The sequence below is a fragment of the Rhinatrema bivittatum genome, chromosome 4 (assembly GCF_901001135.1).
Source record: "Rhinatrema bivittatum chromosome 4, aRhiBiv1.1, whole genome shotgun sequence".
Lineage (NCBI taxonomy): Eukaryota > Metazoa > Chordata > Amphibia > Gymnophiona > Rhinatrematidae > Rhinatrema > Rhinatrema bivittatum.
In genome coordinates, this window is record NC_042618.1 from 266770860 (window position 1) to 266777913 (window position 7054).

Below are 7054 nucleotides of genomic sequence, written 5' to 3' on the forward strand. Positions count from 1 at the left end.
TATCTTTTCTTTTAGCAGTCGCTCAGTTTTCATCCTCCTCCCTGCCACCACTTTTGAGAACAGGGACCTTTTCCGGTCCTGCAGCACTATTCCTATCTCCAAGGATCTATTGAACAGAACCTTTAGCAGACCTGCCAGCACTTTTTGGAGCTCCCTTAATATCCTGTGATGTATCTCAACTGGCCCCATGGCCTTGTACATTTTCAGTTCCTCCCAAACACTTTCTTCTATAAATGGAGATGTATCTACCCCACTCACATCCATACTCTTCTAGCCAGCAATAGTCATTCTTCCATGTCTTATTTAGTAAAAAAAAACAAAAAAACCCAAACTGAAGTATTTAATATTTCTGCTATTTTATTTTTGCCCACGCTTTACTTCTCATCTCTCTCCAATCTTATTTAACCCTTTTCTTTGAAGGGGCATTGTCCTTCAGGGCACACAAAAATAATTTATATCTCTAGGGGTGGTCTTCAGTGTCACTTGTCCCCTCCTGCTGATTATACCCCAGGGGTAGTCCTTTCTGTGGGGGGAAACTACTGCTTGTGGCCTATGTGGTAATTTGTTTCCTTTATCTGGGTGTAGGTTTGTTTGAACCGGTGTGGTAGTGATGCTTGTCTGGGACAAAAATAGAGCAGGACATAGAGATGGGTATTCAAAATAAAACAGTTTACTGATTGTTTACAAAATGTAATCAATGTGTAAACCACTTTTATTAGAGTCACCCTCCCAATTAAATATGTCTAAAAGCCGAGGATAACATATAGTAAACTCTGATGTTATGCATAAAGGAGTACATGCAAAACTCTCTCTTCCCTATTGAGGTTGTTTTGTTTTTTGTTTTTTTTAATTCTAATCAAGTAACTCAATCAATGTTTTTCCCAGTGGTTGGAAGGGGAGACAGAGGTAAAGATAGGATAAGGCAAATTAGAAGTGAGACAAGTATCTTTAACAATTCTTTTATTAACAAATGCTAATAAATAATCAGTACTTTGTGACTCTTACACATGAAATTCAATAGTTCCTTATTTACTCTTATGTTTCAGCATATACAAAAATAAAATGTTACTTCTAACAGGGCTGGTGCAAGGGTATTAGGTGCCCCCTTGCACTGCCCCCCCCCCCCCTACCTCATTTGTGCTACCAACTGTGTGCTTCCCAGAGCCATGAGCAGGTTGGGCACTGCTCGTGGCTTGATGAATTTCTATTGCACTTTGCCATGAGTGAATAGGCTCTACTTGTGGCACAACATGGCTGCTCTTCGGCACCCCCTACTGGTCAACGCCATAGGTGACTGATTAAGTTCATTTAATGGATGCACCGGCCTTGACTTCCAAGAATAAGATATTCAACAAAGAACATCAAATCATTTTGTCAGATAAGTCTCATTTATATTTTTGAACTTAAATTTTCATATATCTACTTTTACTTTTTAAATGTAAGCCTTAGAACTAATTTTTTGCATATTTTTCTTTTTCTTTCTAGATGTTCAGAGAATGTCTACCAGATGAGTCCCTTCTTCAGTTTGAGGAATGACTTTCAGGTAGGTTTGTCCTTTCTTTGTGTATCTTCTTTTATCTTACTGTCTCTTTCTTTTTTTATTCTTGTGTGTCTTTTGTTAACTTTAAGAAACAGGCCTGTTTGCTATTGTTTTTCTTTTTTGTTTATTTGTGTGTGAAAACATATTTTTCTTCTGCAGTCTCAATCTTCTTTATTGTGCATAGCTGAAGTGTGCTGAAATCTTTGAGTTTTGCAGTTTCTTCTATAATCTATTGCCTAACTTTAATAAATCAAAAACAGAGGCTAACTTCCTGTCTCTGCTTAAATCTTCCACAAGCTTTATACACATGCTCCCTTACAGTTATTGATGTCACTTAGTGAAACTGTGGTTTCTAATTATTGAAATAAAGGACAATTGATTTTACCCTAACTAGGCAAGAGTCAATCTTGGGTAGCACGGCCGCCTCCGACCCCGACCACGAGGCAGCCGCTGACGACATCCGTCTCACCTTCCTCCGCCTCCGAGGGGCACGCCGACCACCTTCAGCCAATCAGGGGACAGCCCTGATTGGCCTTTAAATTCAAAGATCTCCCGGACTGAGCCCTCTTCCTCTGGACGCAGCACGGCAGAGCAGTGAAGCAGGGCCTGCGCGATCGGCGCCGGAGACCCGCCGGGGTAAGGCCTGATTTTTCACTTACCCACGGCCGCCTCCGACCCCGACCACGAGGCAGCCCCTGCCGGCCTCCGTCGAACCGAGACGCTGACGACATCCGTCTCACCTTCCTCCGCCTCCGAGGGGCACGCCGACCACCTTCAGCCAATCAGGGGACAGCCCTGATTGGCCTTTAAATTCAAAGATCTCCCGGACTGAGCCCTCTTCCTCCGGACGCAGCACGCAGCACGGCAGAGCAGTGAAGCAGGGCCTGCGCGATCGGCGCTGGAGACCCGCCGGGGTAAGGTCTGATTTTTCACTTGCCCACAGCCGCCTCCGACTCCGACCACGAGGCAGCCCCTGCCGGCCTCCGTCGAACCGAGACGCTTGAGCCCTCTTCCTCCGGACGCTGAGCCCTCTTCCTGAAACGCTGAGCCCTCTTCCTCCGGACGCAGCACGCAGCACGGCAGAGCAGTGAAGCAGGGCCTGCGTGATTGGCGCCGGAGACCTGCCGGGGTAAGGCCTGATTTTTCACTTGCCCACGGCCGCCTCCGACCCCGACCACGAGGCAGCCCCTGCCGGCCTCCGTCGAACCAAGACGCTGACGACATCCGTCTCACCTTCCTCCGCCTCCGAGGGGCACGCCAACCACCTTCAGCCAATCAGGGGACAGCCCTGATTTGGCCTCCTAATTTAAACTGAGAGACACCCAGGCGTCGCGCGCCTAAGGAGCTCGACAAAGGAGCCTGCTCCTTTGTGTGCTCCTTAGTGCACTCCCTTTGTGCACTCCCTATTTGTGGGACCAGCCCTGGACCCATTCCTCCCAATAGGAGGCCTTCAACTGAGCAAAGGAACCGATGCTACCCAACTACCATACTAGCATGTTATCTATCAACCTATTCATCAGAGTCCGGAAATATAATAGTCCTCGATATAACTGCTGTGACCAGAATCATCCCAGCAACCAGTCAGGCAACCACTCAAGCTCACAGAGGACAAAGCATTCTACCAGCCGAACCAACTAACTTACAAACACTTTCAGCAATTCATCCAAACATCTACTCATACAGACAGACACCTCTCTCTCACCCACTCTCTGACACCTCTTGAATTCCTACAGACTCACACCTTTGGGCCCCAAACCCAGACCCAATCAACCACATCTCAAAACAAATCTCCACCAGAACCACTCTCACCATGCTCACTTTTAATATCCCAATCATCCACAACCAAAGGCGAACCCCCTTAACTAACTTCACCAACGTCATACAAAAAAGAATCATCCCTATTACGACATCACCATTGAACCAACTTCTAGGCCTCACGCTACTCTCAGTAACTCTCATCAATGCGCAATCCTTAACTAAGAAGACACACATCCTCAATGATTACCTCTTGGATAGCAACCCAGACATCTGTGCCATCACAGAAACCTGGTTAAAAAACTCGGACATTGCCTTAACCAATCAACTACCAATTCAGACATACGACATCTTCACCTTCCATAGACTCAAAAAAAGAGGAGGCGGACTTCTTCTAGCCACGAAGAAAGAACTCAGATTGACCGCACATACTATCAAGACAGAATCCAAATTAGAATTGGGTCTAGTCAAATCTAAACACCTACAAATTCTGTTAGTCTACGCTCCCCCGGAGTTCTAGAAACGGACCCATCACCCCTCGTAGAATCCATAGTGAAACATATTAATGCAGACCTCCCAACAATAATTATGGGGGATTTCAACCTCCACACAAATGCAATACCTCGCTCTACCAACTGTGAAGCTCTCCTCACCACCCTCGGCGCGATGGGATTCACTCAGACCATCAACAGCCCCACACATAAAGCTGGTCACACCCTGGATCAAATATTCATCAACTCTAATTTCACTTGCACAATAGAACCTTCCTGTACCCCAATCCCTTGGTCAGATCATTTCCTAATAGAATCTTCCTTTTCCACACACAAACAGACACACACCTCTCCACACACCTCTACCATTCAATACAGGAAAGCATGTCCTTCTGACATACTCGGCGATCAGCTATCCAAAGAACTCTCCAACCTAGACCTAGCTAATCCTGACTCAGCCCTATCCTCTTGGCAAAAGATTACCGAAACAGTCGCAAACAAATGGTGTCCAATAATCTCCAAATCAATCAACCCAACAAAAAAGGGAAACCAACCTTGGTTCTGCTCGGAACTGAAACAAATGAAACAGGACTTATGCCAGAAAGAAAATAGATGGCGCAAAACCCCAAACAAAACAACCCTCTCATCATACAAGGGACTCTTAAATCACTACAGGACCGCCATTCTACAGAAAAAGAAGGAGTACTATGCAAACAAAATACACCATTTTCAATATGATGCCCAGGCCCTTTTCACTTACGTATCACAAATCACTAAATCTACCTCACCACCTATTCCAGATGAACAAGCTCTCTCAAAAGCTATTGAACTCGCTTCTTACTTCCAACAGAAGATTTTAAATACCCTCGCCCTCCTTCCTACAAATACAACTCCCATCAAGTCAGGTGAGAATTCCAATTCTCTAAATAGACCCAAATTTGACTGTTTCGAATCAATCTCCACCAAAGAGATTGAATCCCTTCTAAAAAAACTGAAACCTGCTAGCCATCCGGCTGACAATATTCTATCGAGACTCCTGCTTCTAATCCCAAACTTGATCTCAGGACCTCTGACCAGCATAATAAACAGCCTCCTATCCCAAGGAAGCTACCCAGACATCCTAAAAACCGCTTCACTCAAGCCCCTCCTCAAGAAACACAATTTGGACCCAAATGTACCAGCAAATTTCAGACCCATCTCTAACCTCCCTTTCGTCGCTAAACTAACGGAGAAACTGGTAAACACACAGCTTTCTGACTACCTGGAAGACCACAAGATTTTACACCCTTCGCAATATGGTTTCCGTAAATCACGCAACACTGAAACCCTCCTCATCTCACTAACAGACCATATTATTATGGGGTTAGATAAAGGACACTCCCTTCCTACTAGTCTTGTTAGATATTTCGGCGGCTTTCGACACCGTCAATCACACTATCCTGTTGGATCGCCTAGCAGATATCGGCATCTCTGGATCTGCGTACAACTGGTTCAAGTCCTTCCTCAGCAATAGGACTTACAAAGTCAAAATCAATAATAAAGAGTCACCCCTAACAAAATCTAATCTTGGCGTACCACAAGGATCTTCTTTATCCCCAACCCTCTTCAACATATACCTCCTCCCCCTCTGCCAAATGTTAACAGATCTCAACCTAATTCATTATCTGTACGCAGACGACGTACAGATTCTAATCCCCATAACAGAATCAATCTCAAAAGCGCTCAACCATTGGAATAACTGCCTACTTTCCATCACCAATCTACTCAACAGTTTAAACTTGGTCCTTAACGCTTCTAAGACAGAGCTTCTCCTCATCTCCTCAAATGACAACAATATCCACCAACCAACACCACTCAACTCTCACATCACATGTAAGCAGGTTAGAGATCTTGGGGTGATTCTAGACAACCGACTAAACCTAAGGAAAATGGTCAATACAACAACGAAAGACTGCTTTTACAGATTACAGGTCCTAAAACGACTTAAACCTCTCTTATTCTTCCACGACTTCAGGACAGTCCTCCAAGCCCTACTGTTCGCCAAAATAGACTACTGCAGCGCCCTTCTACTAGGACTTCCCAAATCCTCTACTAAACCTCTGCAGATGATTCAAAATGCGGCAGCAAGATTGCTAACCAGTACCAGCCGCTACGATCACATATCACCAATTCTCAGGAACCTACACTGGTTACCAGTAAATTACAGAATTCTATACAAATCAATCACCTTAATCCATAAAACCATCCATTATCAACTTCAACTTGACCTGGAAATACCTTTCAAACTCTACTCTTCTATCAGACCAACTAGAGACATTTACAAAGGCACTCTTAATGTTCCCCCTACTAAAGCCACACGCCTCGCTATGACCAAAGACAGAGCCTTTTCGATAGCAGGCCCGTCGATCTGGAACAGTATCCCATCAAATCTCAGACTGGAGCCATGCCTTTTATCTTTCAGAAAAAGACTTAAAACCTGGCTCTTTCAACAAGCCTTCCCTGAACCACCAGACAATCACTAGTTGGCCTTCATTCCTACCCGGTCTGGCACTCCGTTTCTCAAAGAAAAAATAAATGGACTCTGAGACATTCAGGTTAAAGCACCGTCCTTTAGTTTTTAACTTGTACACTCTATGGTAAAATTCTTTTTCCAGCCTATCTTCTTTCCAGCTTGTTGCAAGCTTCCAAGTTCTCTCCCCCTGTTGATTGTAACTTTGACTTATTCCTACTTATTGTTATCTTTCGTTTACGTGAATTTGTTACTCTAGTTTCCCTTTGTTAAATTGTAAACCGATCCGATATGGTAATTTACTATGAAGGTCGGTATAAAAAACTGTTAAATAAATAAATAAATAAATTTTTGTTTGCTTTTTAAGAAAAAAATATCCCTATACTAGAGAATGTCTATATATCTTTAAATTTTAAGGTTGATAGGTGTGTGTCTTACTGGAGCAACAAACTTAATCTTTCTTCAGCAACTTGACTCTTATTGAAGAAAAGTTTCCAATCACTTTATCAAAACATTTCCGGTTTGTATATTAATTTGCTGCCACTCTACTGCTTAACTCAATGTCTCTTCTGACTTTTAGAGTGCTAGAGCATTAGTTCTCATCACAAACTTAGGCCACAACACTCTCTTTATCTTCACTGTAACATAGTATAAAATCACAATTTAATGATTTCTGACACTCTTAATATCAAAGCTGTCACTAAGTGATTAGAAGACACCTATATTTAATATTACTTTTAGCTATTCCTAAGCTAAAAA

At 43.5% G+C, this 7054-nt stretch overlaps 1 long non-coding RNA gene across 1 annotated transcript; it reads right to left on the reverse strand.

Moving 5' to 3' along the window:
• Window positions 1-945: 945 nt before the first annotated feature.
• On the reverse strand, window positions 946-2361 carry LOC115090685. Its single transcript, XR_003856469.1, has 2 exons — window positions 2281-2361; window positions 946-2009 (listed from the first exon to the last, which is right to left on the reverse strand). It is a non-coding gene; the product is annotated as an uncharacterized LOC115090685 (long non-coding RNA).
• Between the last annotated feature and the right edge of the window lie 4693 nt (window positions 2362-7054).